The sequence below is a fragment of the Erpetoichthys calabaricus genome, chromosome 7, assembly GCF_900747795.2.
Source record: "Erpetoichthys calabaricus chromosome 7, fErpCal1.3, whole genome shotgun sequence".
In the NCBI taxonomy this organism is placed as follows: domain Eukaryota; kingdom Metazoa; phylum Chordata; class Cladistia; order Polypteriformes; family Polypteridae; genus Erpetoichthys; species Erpetoichthys calabaricus.
Genome location: NC_041400.2, coordinates 153,689,238 through 153,711,460, shown reverse-complemented (window position 1 = coordinate 153,711,460; position 22,223 = coordinate 153,689,238). Strand labels below are relative to the sequence as shown.

General features: G+C 39.6%; 1 protein-coding gene across 3 annotated transcripts in view; it reads left to right on the top strand.

Annotated features, from left to right (window-relative positions):
- cnot6l (CCR4-NOT transcription complex, subunit 6-like) overlaps nt 1–22,223 on the top strand; it is a 56,977-nt gene that overhangs the window by 842 nt on the left and 33,912 nt on the right. The gene's annotated exons all lie outside the window — the stretch shown is intronic.

Sequence of the window (22,223 nt, the reverse complement as noted above, 5' to 3'; positions counted from 1 at the left end):
TATCAGTCTTTTTTTTTTTTTTTTGCTCCATCATAGTAGGTTTATCACCGCGCGATCATTTTGGTGTAGTTTGCACACAGCGAAATTCCCAACTGCACCAAAACGTTTGCCCTGCACAACGCTTTTTTATACGCTACCGTGTTAATTAACTGTTACATGATTTCGAATGGTTACATGTGCAAGTAAGAAGTTAAAGGGACCTACTCGAAATAACACTGCCTTCCTACATACTGTAATTTTATTTGTTGAGTAAAATAGTTTTTTGCCATTATAATATTTATATGTGCGTTTAAACAAAAATCTATTGCAAAATTTGTGAGGTGAGACAACAAAAATCACTCGTAAGCTCCTTCGTCCACTTCCTTCCTTCCTGCTCATATCGAACGAGTTACAGTTATAAATGGTATATCCTGCCATTAACCATGTCTGAAGTTTGGTTTTATTTAATGAGGTGAAGCAAAACAGTTGGACGTGAAAGGTAACTCGGCACCCGTGGCAGTCTTTACACAAACCTGCACTTCATAATTGAGCTAAGAAGGAGAAGCGGATTTTTTTTTTTACTTGGCAAAGGTGCTGCTGATGTTTTTGATTAGCTCACCAGAATACACTGTGAAGTTAAGAAGAAAGTCTGGTAAACGCTGCTTTGTTACCCGAATAAATTCTACCAGTTAGTGGCGGGCGTGAATACCCTTTTTGTTCAAAAATTGTACCTACGGATGGATAGATGTTGAAACTTTGGACATCTGTGATCACAATGCCTTATGTTTTGTACTTTTTTTTTACTGCAAAGTTCTCCCAAGATTAATAGTCTACCTCTCCTATCCTATACGCTTGCATTTACGTATATATAAAACATTAATGTGGCCAATCACTTTAAAAATGATAATAAATAAATCGACTCCGTTGCTGCCAATGTCTGGTAAAACTGTCTTGATGGCAGTGCTGCTGCATTACAAAACCTTTACCTCTAGGGTAAAACATGTTCATTCTCAGTGGTTTTTCATGTTTTCCCAAGTTAAGCACATAAGAGAGATTTCTGAAGTATAAAGGAAGAGTTTTGCTGGTGACATTTCTTTCTGTGTAGTCCAAACCACATCCATTCTAATTTTGTAGTTTGCACCAAAACAGCTCCCATTTCAAACTTTTCTTGGAAAATCCTGCCTTATTGTCTACCAAGAGGAACTGCATAGAAAAAGAACTTTGCTGAAACTTAAACCCTCAAGTCCAGACCATAACCCTGTCTAGAATGAACATATTAAACAGATTTTTTTTAATGCACCAAAAATGCATTCTTATTGTGGTGTAAGATGAAGTACTTCACAGTTCCCACCACCACATTTCATAATTTGTGGTTCCTTCACAAGTTTTAATATAAATGGAAAGACAATTGGACAACAGTATGTTTAGTCTTGTTACAGAATGTAATAATGATCTTTATTTTACTGAGCAATGTGTAATAAAGGAAACTTCTCATTAGTGAACAAGTGTTTACCCTGAGTTTTCAAAACCCAACCGTGACAATAGCAATGTTTTAGCATAATGTAATAATGATCCTTATTTTATTGAGGGATACACAATAAAGGAAACCTATCATTAGTGCACAATTATACTCTATTCAAAATCCAACAGAGACAATAACGATATTTTAGCATATTAATTTAGTTAGCCTTACTAAAAACAATTTAAATTTAATGTATATGTAATATGAAAACTTTGGAAGTGTACTGTAAAATGGTTTGCTTTGTGTGTATATATATATATATATGTCCTGCGGTGGGTTGGCACCCTGCCCGGGATTGGTTCCTGCCTTGTGCCCTGTGTTGGCTGGGTTTGGCTCTAGCAGACCCCTGTGACCCTGTGCTCAGATTCAGCGGGTTGGAAAATGGATGGATGGATGGACATACAATAGCATCTGTATGTATAAGTGTGTGTATGTCAATCTGTCACGCAATTACTCATGAACTAATGGGACTATAACCTTGCTCTTGCTGTTAATTGAAAGCTTATGATTTGTTATGGAAAATCAAAAAATTATAGGTAGCAGCAATCTAGTGCGTGCTTTATTGGTGGGCAGCCATTTATTGTAATTATAGCACAGTTCCCACAAACCCATCTATTGATAATCCCCTAGAACACGGTACATACATGCTCAGAATTGATAATCAAGTCGAAGTTCTCACTTTGCAAACAACAGACATAGAGTTTACTGTGTTTTACATCTCTAGCCTTTTGTAGCATTTTACTTTAGGACCTTAGGTCAGCTTGTTTCACTGGTAAAATTTAACACTGAAACTATGATGAACTGCTAATGTAATGTACAGTGTTAGATGTGCTGCATCACCAGCAGTAACAAAACTAAAATTAGATTTCAAATGTTTATACACCACAAATTAATTTATCTGATGTTGCTAAGTGACGCAAAAATTCGCATACAATTTGCATGCTTTCTAAATGGGTATATCAGAAGGAATGAAATGAAAAGCATTAAGGCACAATTGGTAGAAATTTCCATATAAAAGCAAATAATTTTATATATTATTTAGGCAAGTTAATTACCAGTTGATCAAGAAATGATGGAAGTCCATGAATATGTAATTATCACAGCTCTATTTTCAGGTGCTGGGTAGCTGCGGCTGTCATATTTCATCTTTGGATACCCACTGCAGATTTCACAGTCTAGGTTTAGTTACCTTTCAACCTGAACAGTTCTTCAGATTATGCACATTTTTAATGCTTATCGTAATACATGAGCAAAAATGCCACCAGAATTCAAGGGGCTCACCTCGTTGTGTAACAGCATTTTAAGGAATCGCCGGTATCAAATTTTTAGTTTTGCTACTTTTTCTCAAATAAATAAGTCCAGTTAAGGGTAGCCTACACATTCCTTAATTCTATAATTAATTAAGCACAGATGGATCCCACAAGTACTTTTTCAGTTTTTTTTTTTAACAATAGGGCATCTGGGGGAAATTCTACACTTTCCAGTTTTTACATTCACAACAAATAGGTAATTGTAATAGTTGACCATTTTTAAAGCTAATACAGTACTGTATTGTACTGCCTACTGTATAGAAAGTCTATTTTTATTTTGTAAAACCTGAAATTTTATAATAAAAGTTTTGCGTGTCATTACTCAGTTTGTGGATTTGACAGTGCCTTTACTTTTTAAGGCTATGTTTATTGGAATGAGAGGACTATGGATGTACTAAACTATATCAGAATTAAAAAGACAGTATATTTAGCTGCAGTATTTAAACCTAATTTAATTTCTTTTCTCTCAGTTGTACTGATGTTTGTACTCAGAAGATACATAGAATTAACTTAATTTGTCCCCAAGGGGAAATTTATATATATATATATATATATATATATATATATTGCATCCGGAAAGTATTCACAGCACATTTTGTTATTGTACAGCCTTATTCCAAAATAGATTAAATTCATTTTTTTCCTCAGAATTCTACACACAACACCCCATAATGACAACGTGAAAAAAGTTTACTTGAGGTTTTTGATAATTTATTAAAAATAAAAAAACTGAGAAATCACATGTACATAAGTATTCACAGCCTTTTTCATGAAGCTCAAAATTGAGCTCAGGTGCATCCTGTTTCTCCTGATCATCCTTGAGATGTTTCTGCAGCTTACTTGGAGTCCACCTGTGGTAAATTCAGTTGATTGGACATGATTTGGAAAGGTACACACCTGTCTATATAAGGTCCCACAGTTGACAGTTCATGTCAGAGCACAAACCAAGCATGAAGTCAAAGGAATTGTCTGTAGACCTCTGAGACAGGATTGTCTCGAGGCACAAATCTGGGGAAGGTTACAGAAAAATTTCTGCTGCTTTGAAGGTCCCAATAAGCACAGTGGCCTCCATCATCCGTAAGTGGAAGAAATTCGAAACCACCAGGACTCTTCCTAGAGCTGGCCGGCCATCTAAACTGAGCGATCAAGGGAGAAGGGCCTTAGTCAGGGAGGTGACCAAGAACCCAATGGTCACTCTGTCAGAGCTCCAGAGGTCCTCTGTGGAGAGAGGAGAACTTTCCAGAAGGACAACCATCTCTGCAGCAATCCACCAATCAGGCCTGTATGGTAGAGTGGCCAGACGGAAGCCACTCCTTAGTAAAAGGCACATGGCAGCCCGCCTGGAGTTTGCCAAAAGGCACCTGAAGGACTCTCAGACCATGAGAAAGAAAATTCTCTGGTCTGATGAGACAAAGATTGAACTCTGGTGTGAATGCCAGGCGTCACGTTTGGAGGAAACCAGGCACCACTTATCACCAGGCCAATACCATCCCTACAGTGAAGCATGGTGGTGGCAGCATCATGCTGTGGGGGTGTTTTTCAGCGGCAGGGACTGGGAGACTAGTCAGGATAAAGGGAAGGATGACTGCAGCAATGTACAGAGACATCCTGGATGAAAACCTGCTCCAGAGCGCTCTTGACCTCAGACTGGGGCGGCTGTTCATCTTTCAGCAGGGCAACGACCCTAAGCACACAGCCAAGATATCAAAGGAGTGGCTTCAAGACAACTCTGTGAATGTCCTTGAGTGGCCCAGCCAGAGCCCAGACTTGAATTCGATTGAACATCTCTGGAGAGATCTTAAAATGGCTGTGCACCGACGCTTCCCATCCAACCTGATGGAGCTTGAGTGGTGCGGCAAAGAGGAATGGGTGAAACTGGCCAAGGATAGGTGTGCCAAGCTTGTGGCATCATATTCAAAAAGACTTGAGGCTGTAATTGCTGCCAAAGGTGCATCGACAAAGTATTGAGCAAAGGTTGTGAATACTTTTGTACATGTGATTTCTCATTTTTTTTATTTTTAATAAAGTAAACTTTTTTCACGTTGTCATTATGGGGTGTTGTGTGTAGAATTCTGAGGAAAAAAATGAATTTAATCCATTTTGGAATAGATAATAGATAGATAGATATAGATATATTCATGGCATTCATAGTCTGAATCACAATCTGATTGTATGAGTGGTTACCTACCAGGTAATGCTTGTGGTTGGTCAGCAAGTCGGCTAGCATCCGCCATGGTGCCCTCTTTCAGTTGCGAGAAGTAGATCATAGAATGGTTGAAATAGTTTTACTGTCAAATAATGTAAAGAGTACGCGACACGTGTTTTGCCCTAATTCTGGGCTCATCAGGCGTACACACTCACTGCACCCCCCTCTCGGGGAACTGAACCTCAGACGTCAGCGCCAGAGGCAAAGCCTCTAACATTGCGCCACAGCGTGTGGTTCATTCATTTGACAGCATGTAGATCGGGGTAATTACATTCTATATATATATAATATATATCTTCTTATATAATACACTACCGTGGCTGTTCGTTTGTCTGTCCAGGATTTTAAATCACCGGTAGCTTGCAAACCGTTTGAACTATTTACCTGAATTTTGTTATACATATACTACGTGACGTCTACTATCCACTTTCGGGGCAATGATTGACCTCCAATGTTATTCCTCTTTTTATTTTATTGTAGAATTAACTCTCGGCAGCGGCCAGCAGGGCAGCCATGTGGAGCATGCATATGGGCGCCGTTCTCATCCTTACCACCTTCGCCGTCACTTCCCCTACCTCTTCATATCTTAAATCATTCTTGAGGCAGATTGAAGACTTAAGTGCCCGCTTAAGTGAAAAATTAAAGAAAATGTACTAAGTATTTGCAACATATAAACTGACTTAACCAGTTTTAACATGAAAAGATGCAGACGAAATAAGAGAAGAAGCAGGCCGGTAGGGTGGAGAAAAGAAGAGTTGCTCACGAAGCAGCAAGCGCATCAACCTCTGAGCAAATGAATGCTAAATGTACAGAGAAAGAAAGAGGATGAAAACTAAGAATGCTCAAGTCAAGTGTATTCACTCCACATTATTGTGCAGTGCGCTGTTACTGGTATATATATCAAATGAGAACGCCATCAACAGACATTTGGACATAAATCCAGCATATGCAAACTTAAGAAGAACATGTTCATAATAAACTAGGGGGCTCCGCCCCCTGCTCGCTTCGCTCGCCAACCCCTGGTGTTGGGAATGACAAAGAGCGTGATGTATGAATGAGATATAGAATAGTGTGAAGGTGTAGATGATGCAAATAGAAAGCAAACAATAAAGTGTGTGGCACAGTGTAAAGGTTTATTGGAAAATTTCTTTGTACACGCCGTTTAAGTGTAAAAGGTAATTTCAGGTCAGAACTTGTAAGGTCAATGAAGATGGTTATTGTCGGGTCAATGAAGATGGTTATTGTGGTGATCAGAGTCAAGTTTGTCAGAGCTTAGAAAGAGTTGTGTCTCTCCAGGAAGTAATGTAATGACTTGGGTATTTATGTTTTCCACATTAATATTTTTTGGACATAATATAGTGCGTTGTGTTAAAAAGGGCATTTGGTCTAATGAGATTGCTGTTCCAAATCTGTCTGTAACTAAGTCGTCGCAGATAAAGGCTTGAGCAATTGTAATAATATCTGGGTGAAGTCTATCTGTATTGGTGAGTGTACCATCTCCCAGTTGTAATAACCAATTGTTATGATCTGGATCTGGACATCGCATGTTTTGTACTAACTGTATCTTTTGAAAGCAATGTCAATTGTCTGCGTATTTTAAGGTGCACTGAACAATAGCTGAGCGCATGGAATGTGGAACAATAGCTAAGCACTGTCTAAAATCTCCTCCTAATAAAAGTACCTTTCCTCCAAAGGGAATATTATTATTCATAAACGTTTGTAGAAGTTTATGAATGGTGTTGAGTAAGTGAGTGGATGCCATTGTACATTCATCAGTAATTAACAGTTTTGCAAGACGGATGTCATGTGCAGTGCCACTGTTAATGTTCATAGTGGATACTGATTTGTAGGATCTAATGCAGTTCATAAAGATTTCACTTTCAGGTACATCGTTAGTTAGAAGCTTTTGTAGATATTCAGGATATGAATGTAAAGGAGGCAGTCTAATTTGACCCTTTTGATAACAACGTGTAAATTCATTACTTGTATTGCCAGTTGTTTCTTCAGGGAAGTTAAGTGAATGACAATGATTGCAAATGACATTCATTAATCCCAATGAATTTTCCTGAATAGTGCACTCATTATTGAACGCGTTGTCAGCTAACTGGCGCAAGTGTTTAGCAGGTGTCTGTCGTTGATGTCTGTGACGTGTATCTTTTGCTTGTGCTGTTTGAGAGTCGTGTCGTTGTATGTCCATTATTTGGGACGTGTTGTTTTGGAGGTGTAATCGATTTGCCTGTGCTGTGTGAGAAGCCCGTTGTAGTTTACGGCGTGCATTGTTTGTATTGAGCCTTGCCCGTTTTTGTATGTCGGTCAGTTGAGCTTTCTCTTTTTGGAGCCTTGCGTGCTTGTTTTCCAGCAGTCCAGATGCGCGGTGTAGACGTTTGCGTTTATTTATTTTGTCCCTTCGCTGCCGTTTCTGTATGTCTGAGACGGGAGGTGTTTCGTTTTGAACCCGTGCCTGTTTCGATGCAGTACTGTGAGACGCGCGCTGCATGCGTCCACGTTCAGTGTGTCTGTCCATTTGGGTTCGTTTCTGTAACTGTGTTAGTTGAGCTTTGCGTTTTTGGAGCCGAGACATTTTTTCTTCCAGAGTTTCAGAAGCGCGTTGGAGCCGACGTGTATTGTTTTTTTTCATGCGATTTCGTGTGTTTGGTCCCGTTACTCGAGCCGTATCGTTTTGTACCCGTGATCGTGAATTCATGAATTGTTTGTTCTTCAGCATTAGAAATATGGATAAGTAATAAGGAGGATCGCACTCACTGTTAATATGGAGCCTTTTCTGCGGTTGAACGGTTAATAGTGCCTCATTGTAATGAGATCCACCTATGCTGCATAGTGTGAATTGTGTTTGGTCCCGTTATCCGAGCCGTATTGTTTTGTACCCGTGATCGTGAATTTATGACTTGTTTGTTCTTGAGCGTGATAAATATGGATAAGTAATAAGGAGGATCGCACTCACTGTTAATATAGAGCCTTTTCTGCGGTTGAACGGTTAATAGTGCCTTATTGTAATGAGATCCACCTATGCTGCATAGTGTGAACGTGTTGAGATGATGTATGTTTAATACGGACGGTTCATTTAGAAATGGGGCTTTGTGTGTCATTTGTTATTTATGTTACTGTGGTCGAGGGTCTGAATCGTCGTTTTTGTGTACGTTTCGTGTGCTATGGCCGTAGTCTGTCCCGTTTCGTGTCCAATGGACTTTGTGTGGTGCTCGCGGCTTCTTTTTTTTTTGTGTGCTAGGGGCTTGTTGAATCCTCCTCTTTGTGTGTCCCGTTTCGTGTGCAACGGCGTCTGACTCCTTTTTTCTGTGGTCTGACTCCTTTTTTGTGTGCGCGATGCCACATTTCTTATTTTATGTTGCATTCCATCCGGTTCCCGTTGCTTGCGGGGGGGGTGGGGGATGGGGAGATTTGTGGGGCGCCTGCGCAGTACGTCTTTTGCGGCCACGGCCCATTGCCGGATGTCCCTGCGTCCATCCGGTTTACCTTTCTCGGTTTGTATTGTGGATCTTTACAACCAATAACTCCCCCCTTTCAAACTGACTTAGCCCCCCCCCCCCACATAATATTTTGCTATATATTGCCTTATAGATCTTGATTCTTGTAAGTGTAAGCATTATCCTCTGATGCAGGCCCCTGGTAGGGGCTGAAAGCTCAGGAATAAAAACTACTTTATGATACATGATTCATTTTCTCCCTTTCTGGATCTCCAGCTGCAAATATATCTTAATACATAATTCGCCTGCCTCCTCACTCACGTCTGTCTGAAGCCGAATGCACAGACGCCTTCTGCGCACGTCCGAAGCCGAATGCGCAGTCGCCTTCTGCACAGCTGCCCGAAAAACCTTATGACACCGACATCCAACCCCAACATTGCGGCAGGCGGCGGATTTACGGCCGCAAAAATTCAAAGAGAAAGGCGACTTTGATTAAAGCTCTAGAGGCCTGAAAGGCAATTTTGACTACAGCTCGAGGCCTAATTACGCATTCTGATTCAATTACGCATTCATTCAATACACCTGTATCAGGTTTGTGGTGCTTATACTTATTACTATTCCATATTGTACTGGAACATTCATCATTCAATATTATACTATAGGCCTGGAAAATTCATCAAATAACAGTACAAGCCTGTACAGTAATGAGTAAAGCGGACTACAATCATTACAAAACAATTTCTTCGTTTTTTATCATTTGTTCTTCATACACTGCTGACACAAACTCGTGCCCGTTTCATCTTACGTTGTCGAAACAGGCTCTTTGTCTAGTGTGTGTGTGTGTATATATATATATATATATATATATATATATATATATATATATATATATACACACACACACACACACACTCACCAGCCACTTTATTAGGTACACCTGTTCAACTGCTTGTTAACACAAATATCTAATCAGCCAATCACATGGCAGCAACTCAGTGCATTTAGGCATGTGGACATTGTTAAGATGAGTTCAAACTGAGCATCAGAATGGGGAAGAAAGGTGATTTAAGTGACTTTGAATGTGGCATGGTTGTTGGTGCTAGATAGCTGGTCTGAGTATTTCAGAAACTGCTCATCTACTGGGATTTTTTCACACAACTATTTCTAGAGTTTACAGAGAATTGTATAAAAAAGTGAAAATATCCAGTACGTGGAAGTTCTCTGGGTGAAAATGATTTGTTGATGCCAGAGGGCAGAGGAGAATGGCCAGTCTGGTTCGAGTTTATAGAAAGGCAACAGTAAGTCAAATAAGCACTTTTTATAACCAAGGTATGCAAAAGAGCATCACTGAATGCACAACATGTCGAACCTTGAAGCAGATGGTCTACAGCAGCAGGAGACTACACTGGGTGTCACTCTTGTCAGCTAAGAATAGGCAACTGAGGCTACAATTCGCACAGGCACACCAAAACTTGACAATAGAAGATTGGAAAAATGTTGCCTGGTAGCATTCCTCCTAATGGTGACATTCCAAATCGGAAAACAATTCTTCAGAGGGTGGCTAGTTTTAGACAGACGGGTACAACATTGAATAGAAAATCTCCAGGCTGTCCTCAGACTGTATGAAGGCCTGAAGACATCTAAGCTGTAAGGGCAAAAATATGCAGTCTCCTAGACGTTCAGTGCACAAACATGCTTCTGTTTAAGGCATTTCCAACACGTCTTTGAGGAGGATTTTGCATGAGGACCTTAATTTCCATCCATACAAAATGATGGCAGTGCAGGAACTCATTGGGAGAGCCGTAGAGAGTTGTGCACTAACATTCTGCAAACCGTTCATCGAGATGCCATCGTCATGTGCAGCGATGAGGCACATTTCCATTTGAATCGTTGCGTAAATAAGCAAAACTTTTGCTATTGAGATAAAACCAACCCTTGTGAACTTCATCAGAGACCCCTGCACAGTGAGCGTGTTATAGTTTGGTGCACAGTTGCAGAATTTGGCATTGTAGGCCCTTACTTTTTTGAGGAGGGGGGAGCAACGGTGACCATCACTTCAGAATGTTACATTGAAATGCTAGAGAACTTTTTGCGGCGACTACTGGAAGAATTGGATGTGGTGGATGCCTGGTTTCAACAGGATGGAGCAACAGCTCATATGGTGCAGACATCAATGCAAGTTTTGCGGGAGATGTTCCTTGGGAACCTGCTCTCCCTGTGCAGCAATGTCAGGTGGCCGTCACGTTTGCCCGATCTCGCTCTGTGTGATTTCTTCTTGTGGGGCTATCTCATGTCCATGGTATACACACACCAACCTCAAAACCTTGAAGCTGTGGCTGTTTGCCATGAAATCGCCGCAATTCCCCTTGAAATGGCCAAACAAGTCATGCGAGCGTTCAGAATTGTCCCGAAGAGTGTATTGCTAATGATGGCCACCACCTTAAGACATCATTTTTAAAACAGTGAAAAAAATCTATTTTGTATACCCTTTCTTGTGTCGTAATGAAGTATATTTTATCTTGTAGCATTTTTGTAGAATAAACATTTGAAATGTGTTACTTCTTTTTGGCTCACCCTGTATATACACACGCATGCTATAATCTGAACACACACTAGAATGACAAAGGAAGAAATTTTAAAAAAGAAAAAAAATATTCTGAGTTTGCAGCCGCAGTCCCAGTGAGGCATTATGCAGGCGTATCGCTGTTGGTATAAAGGAGCCCCAGTAACGTTTCTTGACACACTTCTGCTAAATAACTTGTTGGCTGAAAGTACTCGGTGTTAATGTGTCAGTGAGAGGGTGTGCAGCATTGTTCATAATGGTACTCAGTTTTGTTTCAACTCTCTCCTTTGTTATCACCTTCAAGGGGTCCAGAGCGTGTGCTGTAACTGAGCTTGCCCTTTAAATTCGCTTGTTGATTCAGTGGGCCTCTCTTGAAGTGATGTTACCAGTCCAGTACACCATAGTGTAGAAAATTGCAATTTTGTTGAGCATATCTGCTACTTTATGCAAATACCCTGCCATTCAAATTAGCCAGTCATTTTAGCGGTAACTCAGTATGCATGCAATAGCATGTAGACCTGGTGCAAATGGTTTTGTGCCTGTGACTTTGACTGCTATGATTGTTGGTGTAAGAAGTCCCATCTTGGGAGTTTTGAATACGACAATCTGTAAAGTTTACACAGAATGGTGTGCTAAACAAAAAAAATCAGTTTTAGTGATGAAAATATCTCTTTAATGTGATGTGTCAGAGGAGAATGCTGACTCCTGACATGCTATTCAACAGATTTGTAGGTTGTCTAGTCACTTTCGCTATGCAATTATGTGTTTAATGGTGTTCTTATAGGATGTTGAATATTTTTCTTTTGGTCATATTACTCTGAGGCAGCAAAAAATCATATGTAGGCAAAACATTTTCTTCAAGTTTTTTTTTTCCATTTAAGAGTTATACATTTGATCTGTTGATCTATTCCAGAACAAGCAATTAGGAGAGGTCAGAAATTGACAGGTCTAGTGTTCAAAGCACTTTGCCATTTATGAGTAAGTGATGGTGACTGTTTTATGGCTTACAGTCAAGCTCTTACGCTGCTAGCTTAAGATTGAACCTCCTTGATCCCTTTTTTAAACAAACATTTTTTTTCCATGAATGAAGGTCATCTGATATAAATATGGTACACATGAGTTTTGCTAGCAACGGTTTTTAAGAGACCTACAGCAATTGCAATTGGATTCTGTTAAGCAGTCACAGTAACTGTGCAATGTAGGTTGTAACACACAGGTGTAAAATCACTTTGGATAAAGGCATCAGTCAAATATTAAGTAATATTAGTATTGTTATTAGGTCAAGGATGCTGCTTGGACATGCTGTACACAATTGTCCTTGAGTAAAACATTCCTACTTTTTATGATTTTCCTAGTGATTTAATGATGGTTATTGAAAAACACAGCTTTATAGGAAAGTTTATTCTTTTGAATTGGAATGGGTATTCAATAGGAATAATGTGAAATCTGAGTATATATTACTCTCATTATTAGATGTTTACACTGTTAACTAAATTTCTTTTCCTGTTTTTCACCAGTTGTATGTAGTTCTCATTTAAAGTCCACAGATGTGAATGAATATGAAAAGCAGTGCTTGAAGTGGAGATATATATATATACATATAATATATATCCATATCCATATATATATATAGTATATCCATTTTCCAACCTGCTAAATCCGAACACAGGGTCACGGGGGTCAGCTGGAGCCAATCCCAGCCAACACAGGGCACAAGGCAGGAACCAATCCCGGGCAGGGTGCCAACCCACCGCAGTGTGTGTGTAATAAATTATATATATACAGTATATATATATATATATATATATATATATATATATATATATATATATATATATATATATATATGTGTGTGTGTGTGTGCTGATGCTCTATGTTAGTGTTTCTCAACCACTGCATTGTGGCCCACTTTTGGGTTGCTTGTTATTGTTGGCAGTTTTAAGTGGCTGTTTCTGGTTTGCCAGTACGCAATGGTGGCATTTCAATTATTGAGATGCACTGAAACCACTTCATCTGCCAAGGGGTACCATTTTGTTCCCCACCCATATTCCACTCATGCTCATTTCCTTGAAGAAGGCTCATTTGTAATATTCTGTTATTTCCTTTTTTCAGTTTTTGCTAACTTAAACTTTAAATGTATACCTCTGTTAGTTTACTGCTTACCTTTTCATTATTTAATTGAATTTCAACTGATTAAATTTGAAGAAAGACTGGAAAAACTGAGGTGTTCTAAAACTTTTGACCAGTAGTGTATATATCAGCAAACCTGATATTACATTATTATTGTTTTAATCTTTTAAAAACCAATCATTTTAAAAGAGTGTAAATGTTTATTAAATGGGATACAAGTAAAGGGACATGATAACAGTATAGGTTATTCTATTTTTTGGCCCATGCAGTCAACAAGACACATTTTGGGTCTAGAGAGCTTTTTATTAGGCCTAGAGAAATGTCAGTTAAAGGTAGCTGATCACTTACTTGGTATGAGAGGAAAACACATTAGAAAAGAGTCCTGAAAGATAAAGAAAATCCTGTCCAGCTTAATGTTTATCAGCTGGGTAATACATGTAAAAGAAGCTCAGCATTAGTTTAGATGTTCCAGCAGTGGTTAGAGGTTAGAGAGTTCTTTAAAACTATTGGCTAGCATAAATAACAGCATATCTTAGGGTTCAGTGAGGTTGCTTTGCTTTTTATCACAGTATTAAAAAAACAAACAATATTTATATAGGATAAGATAAGCCAGTGAACATGGAATGCAAACCATGAATTATAGGTACATAAAACTAGCACATTGGGAGTCCAGTGAGATTTTTTTTTCAGGTAAAGTTTTTTACTGTTGTCACATTTAGCACTGTGCTTTAAGTCCCAATATATTCTGTATTAGAGGCTAAGAATTATAGCTTCCACAGAAATGTTTATGTATGCAAGTTGTCTGTGTTTGTGTGTGTGTGGTGGGGTGGGATCCTACTGTTTTAATTTAAATGGTCAACTCTCAATATTTTAATTTTAACAGAAAAATAATGAAATCCGTCACAAATTAATGTTGTATATGGCATTTTAGTAGCAGACACTTAATCTGGGAACTTCACTATTAGTAATTTTTTTATTTTGTATTGAATCCAGGACTCACTGGGGCAATAGCACAAACTGGTGGGTCACCATGTTATCCTTTAGAGCTTGTTTAGTTTGAAAAATTTTAATTTGTTAAAATGAAGTTGCTAGTTAATGGCAGAAACCGTAATTCTAGCTTTTGATAAAAGTCTAAGTTGTATTTTTATTCTGCATCTCTATTAAACTTTGGCTTTTTCAGGATGTTATCAGAGTTGTCAATGTGCCACTCTTTTTACTGCTGCATTACAGTACAACTTGTTGCTGTATTAATGTTATTATTCTTGCACTACATCTCAAAGCCATTCAAATTTAGGAATGGTCTTTTTTGGCTAACTGATGATAAAAGATTAGTCAAATACTTTCTTATAATCTTCTACTTGACATTTTAATATTTTTGTAAGTGTTGCTTCACACTCTTTTACTGATGCAGTTTCTGAAGTACAGGCATTCTACACATTGATTGATTTCATTTCTCTGTCTGCCTACCCACAGAGTTGTCTTTTCACTGAACCAAGTGCAGTAAACACTAGCAATGTTTTCTTGTCGCTATGTGCTGCTTTCATATAAGAAAAGAAAAGGTTTTCCACTAACAGTGGAAATGGTATATGCATGCTTTTGCCAGTGTTCTTTTCAGCTTTAATTATATTTTCTTGGAAGTAAATGTGAAGTGGAAACAGTGAATGTGCTTGACAAGCCTATTTTATTAAAATACACATTTGTGTATTTTCTGCCTTCATTATTTCAGTCTTTTATAACATTAAAATAATTTATACACAAATTGAGTTAACTGTCAAATAAGAACATTGTTTTAAAACATTGTTCTATGTCAATTTCCTCTGAACTAATCATTTAACAAGTAATTAAGATGTTTGCCTGGTCATATCCTGTAGGAGGTGAATTTGCATCATTTTCATTTCATATTGATTGTGCTTCTGATTCAGATTCTGGGGAGATGTTGCAAAGCATGAAGTAGACCCAAAATACAGTATCTTGTGCAGATGCAGAAACTGCATTAAATATAGAAGAAATGAAATTGAGGTATATTTCAGCTTTTATTCTAAGCTACATTAGCATTTATAGAATGTCCCTGAGTTTTTATGCTTATCTTTGAGTAGCTTCTAATTAAAATGGAACAAAAAATCCATAGAGACAATAATTCAATACCAGGAAATTTTGTGCAGCAATGGTTGAAATACTGGTTTGTATCTCCCCAGAGCTCTGTTATGCTTATGCTCATAAACCAATGTGTTGCAATTGCAATTTTATCTAAGACCACTCTCTGGCACCAACCACTGAGCAACTGTAATTTTCATTTTATTATGTTTTATCTACCATAAATAGCCTGGAAATATATGAATTTTTCATTTGTTCCCCTGTCTTGGCAGAGTTAATCAAAGAGCACAGATCATTATAGCTCATTGTTGAAAAAAAAATCATTTAAAAATGCCTTTTAATTTGGATTGTATTATTACATAAGAGAAAGACTTCAGGATTTGTCATGACTGTAATTGTGATAGTGAACACCAAATAGTCAAATTTCTACTGGAATTTAAAGACGGCATGCTAATATTTATGTACAATGACGCTGGTGGCAATATGGCAATTGTGCATTGAATAAGTAGAGGCCAGATTCTGTGTGCATTGAGGAATTGCTAAGTTAAAGTAATAGGATTAAAACAAATGTTTTGAAACCATCGATTTAATCAGTCTTTTACTCTGCACTTCTAAAACCTGAGTTTCAAGCCATTATCAGCAGATGAAAATAATGTACACTCCCAGAGATGATTATCTATTATAGAAATGAACAGATTACAGTGTCACTGTCTGTGTATCACTTAAAATGCAGTAAGGTATGTTGAAAGATGTGTGTCATAGTATTGGTGGAGAGCACCCTGTCTAATGCCCCAGCACACCTGTGAGAAGGAATTTATGTGTTTTCAGCAGCTTCTCTGGAAAAATCTACTTATATCATCTTTCCAGAATATCTGTGTTGCACAGATAACAATGTTGCTTGCATGAATAAAACTGTTTTCTACAAGAAAGAATGATAGACCATCAAAATAAAAAAAAATTGTTTAAAGAGGTAGGTTTCAGTCTGAAAAGTATATACTCTATATTCAGATACCTTTGAGTACTGAGAAAAGCGCTATATAAATGTAATGAATTATTCTTATTATTATTATACTGGTATCCACTGAAGCTGCTAGAATGTTCAATTATCTGTAGATTCAGTCACTCCTAGTCATTAGGATGTATTCCCCCATGCTGTCCATTTGCTCTCTGACAGCTAGATTTGAGGGAAGAAAAAAGGTGAACTTAATGGGCTTGGCACACAATGCATAAAAACTAATGAATAGACTTATTAAAAGTTATCTTCTTCTCACAGATTATGTTAAGACACACCAATAACCTTTATCTCTGCTTGCAATATTATTTTTACTGCATTTCTTTACTTCAGTGTTATACAAGATACTTTGCTGTGAATGCTAAAGATTCAGTTTTTATGCAACATACATTAAATAGAATTTTATTTAAAGTGTAAACATAGTGTAGATAGATAGATAGATAGATAGATAGATAGATAGATAGTGTACAGTCTTTTCACACACTTTGAGCATAATGTGTTCTGGGAAGACACCTTGTAAGGTGAACACTAGTAATTCAAAGGCATAAACAACATTAACTTCAATTGGAAAAATGTATGAATTCCTTTCTCCTAACATGTATACCTATTTTTCCTAAAGTAGCACCAAATACCATTAAAATGAAAACAATCATTTCAGTAGTTAACTTAATAGTGTTAAAACACACACTAACCATGCATTTTTCTCTTAATTAATGACTTTATTATGCAGCTGTTTGCTGGCATCTATTAAAGTTGTTCGTAGCTACAATATTACACAGAGTGCATTTACATTTGTAAGCAGCAAAGCTATGTAATACAGGTGGAATCCCATTGTAACGAAATTCATCGGTGCATAAAAATATTTCGCTGTAATGGAAGTTTCGTTATAACGAATATGAATAAAATTCATATACTATTGTGATTGGAGTCGCCGTTGATTCACCATCCCCAATGGTAGCGGCGCTAGGATATTTCTGGAACTGCCCTAGTTCGTCTTACTGCATATGTCACATGATGTTTAGAATATTTAACACCCGACCATGATCCCACCTTTCTGTCTCTTGTGCTACTAACTCTGTGATCCAAGCTTGACAATGCCTGTATAAAGAAATGGTGCCTCTTAACTCTTTTAGGGCGGATGTCGACTTTTGTCGACAGGAGGGGTTGAAGGCGAATGTTGACAAAAGTCGACATCCAGGGATAGGGGGCGACAATCAGCTGTTAATGGCGACAGATCTCACTGTCACGTCACAGGCATTCCCTCTGTGCTTGGAGGAATGCTAGACTCGTTGACTCGGCAAATAAACATTGCGTGTGCATGAGTTGCGAAATGTAAACAAAGGCAAGATGGCACCGACATGTGAAAAGGCAGCGAAGCAAGTGCAGAAAAGAAAACACTCGGCAGTCGATGTTTTGCGCATTATCGCGGAGTCGGACTCTTGATTTTTCAGAATCGGACTTTATTGGCAGTGATCAGGAGATCGAGCAAGAGAGTTAGAAGCAGGCATCAGCTGATCAGACACCAGCCGATGCCGCGCCAGCGGATCTGCTGCCAGTTGAGTGCCTTCGCGCAGCCGATGCATCTACGGCAAGGTTCGCATGGGATAAATACACAGACATTGATCTGTTGAGAGCCGATCTGGCTACCGGAGTTTACAAGACGGCATGGCTTGCTGTTGGACACGACAGATCACCAGCTGCTGTACTTCAGGCTGCTCTCTCCTGATGCTGCTTTTCAGCTACTGTCAGACGAGACAAACAGGTAGGCAGAGATTTTTTTTGAATCGCGGGCTGCGTTTGCATCGCATTCTCGTTTTTCAAAGTGGAAACCCACAACGAAAGACGAGATGAAGCGTGCTGTGGCATTACAAATAGAGATGGGACAGAACTGGTGATATAACTTCAGGGAGCATTGGTCCAAACGTGTTTTGTCCTCTGGTGGCTTAGGTACGTGCTGCTGCAAAGTTTTATTCACTTCTGTAATAAACAGAAGCAAATCCCATGGGGTGAGCCAGGCTATAATGCCATACATAAAGTTCATAAAGTTTCAGAAGATGAAAAGAGGTGACAATACGGTTTTCATGCAGGCAGAAAACTTGGTGGCAGTGGCATGGCACGATGGCAAATGGGTGACTTGTCTCTCTACAGTACACACTAACAATATATGTTAAAAAGTGCAGCAACAGACAATTGAAAAATAGGCATCAAAACAACACATATTGTAAGGAGTGCAATGTGGCAATGACTGAAATTGGCTGCTTTGAGAGAGATCAGACTTTGCTGTGTAAAATGTATGTGATATGTATGTGAAATCATAGAGTATGCAGGCTCATACAACATGCAAGACAGTAACATTTGTCAAAAGTAAATAGTTTTTGTTGATTTGATATGTTAAACAATTGATTTGTGTTCTTTTTTAAAAAATGTTAGTTTTTGGAAAAATATTCAGCCCTGGGAGAAAAGAAACAAAAAAAAAATTAGCCCTAAAAGAGTTAAACTGCAAAAAATATTTTATTTGAACACTAGCCACCCCCCAATGGGCCTCACCCGCATAGTAGTGAAACAGGACAAACATTAAAAATCAATAAACAAAAAGGTATCACTAGCTAAGCAGAGGCAAGGTGCACTTCAAAATACAGAGGTAGACTGACTCCCCACTCCTGACATGCCGTTTCCTCCTTCCCTAGGCCCGCAGCTTCTGTCTCGGATTAGTGTGGATATATCGCTTCTGCAAGTAAACTATGATTCTTAGCGTGACATAAGAAGTTGTAAAATCAACCAGAATGTTCTAAATCCGTTAAGTAGTTCTCTCGTTTGATAGCTAAGCGGATGTAAGGTATACCCCGAAGCTGGCACGTGAGTGAGGATGGCCCTGCCCTCCTCCCCTCGGCCTATTGCGTCTTTCTCGGATTCACGCAAATAAATTGGTACCGCAACCGAACTATGATCATCACTATGTGATGAGAGAGGTCAGAAAATCAACCAGAATGTTCAAGCAAATGACAGAAAAAAAAACCCAATCTAAATCCATTAAAGTAGTTCTCTCATGAAAAGCAGAAAGACATACAGACAGACGTTGGATTTTATATATACTGTATATAGAGATGAGCTGTTGGAGGTAACTTTTTTATATAGAAATACAGGTAAGAAAACAGAATGAAAATGAGATGTTAGATTAACTTTTTTTAAATAGAAATACAAACAAGCTTCTAATTTCTTTTCATTCAGGTTACAATGCCTGATCTTTGTCTTCTGCATGCTTCCAGTCCAACCTTTCAAAATTGTTAACAGTGTTGGCGAAAGCAATCGGAATTGCACCTTCATGTCATTTTTCTTCATTCCAGAATCAACTTTTCCAGGATTGGTTAATTATTCTTTCAGCGTAAACTAAAGCTGTTTCTCACTTTTTTTTTTTTTTTTTGTTCATGAAACTCGGAACAGTACAGTATCCGTACTTGACACAACTACCCACACGAAAGCTTGGTGGAGCACTGACTCAGAATTTGCCTATGTGGCGAGTGGCAGCCTTTCCAGCAGCATTGTGTATGACTTAATCTTTCTACCTTTTTATCTATTTCATGTATTTCACTGTTCACTCCTACCACTTTTTTTTATGTGGACTCGTTCCCTGGACACTTTTTACTACTTGGACATGGATTTTTAGATGCTGAGACTCGTCTATTCAGGTAGTCACTTCAAGCGCTGAGAACAAATGCCCGTGCCAGTGTGGTTCCCTATTTACTTGACGAGGTAAGAAGGCGGTATCGTGGCAGCAGAGCCGGAGCTAAGCTAAAGGCGAGGCGACTTCCGAGAAAGTGGCGTTACAAGCCTTCGGTGCCTTCTGTGATCCTGGGAAATGTGAACTCACTACCAAATAAGATCGAAGAACTGGCCACGCTGGTGAAAAATGTCAGGACCTACAGAGAGTGAATGCAGTTTGTTGCATTTTTGTGAAACGTAGATAACAACTACCATCCCAGATGCTAATGTGGAGCTACCCGGGTTTAGCACAGTTAGAGCGGACAGAGACGCAATTATCTGCGGAAAGGAGGAGGAATCGCTTTATATGTGAATACCAGGTGGTGCAACTCTGGACATGTAAATGTAAAAATCTCCACTTGCTGCAGGGACATCGAACTGTTGGCTGTAAGTTTGCGTCCCCATTACTTGCCCAGAGAGTTTGGGACACGTCATTATTGTTATTGTTTACATCCCTCCTCGGGTGGACATGGAGATAGTGGGTGACATCATCCATTCTGATGTTGCTAAACTGCAAATGCAGCACCCCGAGGCGCTTGTGCTAATCGCTGGAGACTTTAACCATGTGACGCTGGACAAAACATTACCTGCCTTCTCCCAGTACTGTATGTGGATTGTTAACACCCGGGGAAATAGGACTATTGGCCTATTGTATGCAAACGTTAAAGAGGCATACAGCGCCACCCCGCTGCCTGTGCTTGGGAAAGCAGATCATAACCTGGTTCTGCTTCAGCCTCACTACAAACCAAGAGGGAGGGAGCTACCTACAACCACACGCTCATTCAGGAAGTGGTCCTCTCAGGCAGAACAGGCTTTGAGAGACTGCTTTGGAACTACAGACTGGGATATCCTGCAGGGATCATATAGTGAGAACATTAAGGAGGTTGTTGACTGCACTACTGACTACGTCAACTTCTGTATGGACATTGTAGTTCCAGTAAGAACAGTACGCTACTATGCTAACAACAAGCCATGGATTACAAGTGACATCAAGGACCTTTTGAACCAGAAGAAAAGGGCTTTTAAAGGCAGTGATCAGCATGAGCTCAAGCGCGTGCAGAAGGAACTCCCGAGTCCAGCTCAGGGCAGCGAAGGAGCAGTAGAGGAGAAAGCTGAAGCAGAAGTTGCAGAATAACGGCATGAAGGAAGTGTGGGATGGGATGAAGATCATCACTGGCTGCAGCTCGAAGCGGGGTGCCACCATCGAGAGAGACGTGGAAAGAGCAAACCAGATGAACAACTTCTTTGACGGGTTTGATCACCTTAACCCACTCTCACCTCGGAGTACTGCACCCTCCACCCATCCTGCTGCCGATACCAGCATAGGAGAGAGTTTCCCCCCACCCATAATTACAGCAGCCCAGGTAAGCAGAGAGTTGAAGAGACTTTGCGCCAGCAAAGCAGTGGGTCCAAATGGAGTATCGCCATGACTGCTGAAGGCCTGTGCTGGAGCTGAGGAGTCCTCTACAGCGTATCTTCAACCTGAGCCTGGAACAGGGGAGAGTCCTGAGGCTTTGGAAAACATCTTGCATCACCCCAGTCCCAAAGGTATCATGTCCTAGTGAGCTGAATGACTTCCGGCCTGTCGGTCTGACGTCACATGTGATGAAGACCATGGAGTGCTGCTGCTTCACCACCTGAGGCCACAGGTCCGCCATGCCCTTAAACCCTCTGCAGTTCGCATACCAGGAGAAGGTGGGAGCGGAGGATGCCATCATCTACATGCTACACCGATCCCTCTCCCATTTGGATAGAGGCAGTGGTACTGTAAGAATTCTGTTTCTGGACTTCTCTAGTGCCTTCAACACCATCCAACCTCTGCTCCTTAGGGACAAGCTGACAGAGATGGGAGTAAATTCATACCTGGTGGCATAGATCGTGGACTATCTTACAGACAGACCTCAGTATGTGCGTCTCGGGAACTGCAGGTCTGACATTGTGGTCAGCAACACAGGAGCGCCACAGGGGACTGTACTTTCTCTGGTCCTGTTCAGCCTATATACATCGGACTTCCAATACAACTTGGAGTCCTGCCACGTGCAAAAGTTCGCTGACGAAACTGCCATCGTGGGCTGCATCAGGATTGGGCAGGAGGAGGAGTATAGGAACCTAATCAAGGACTTTGTTAAATGGTGCGACTCAAACCACCTACACCTGAACACCAGCAAAACCAAGGAGCTGGTGGTGGATTTTAGGAGACCCAGG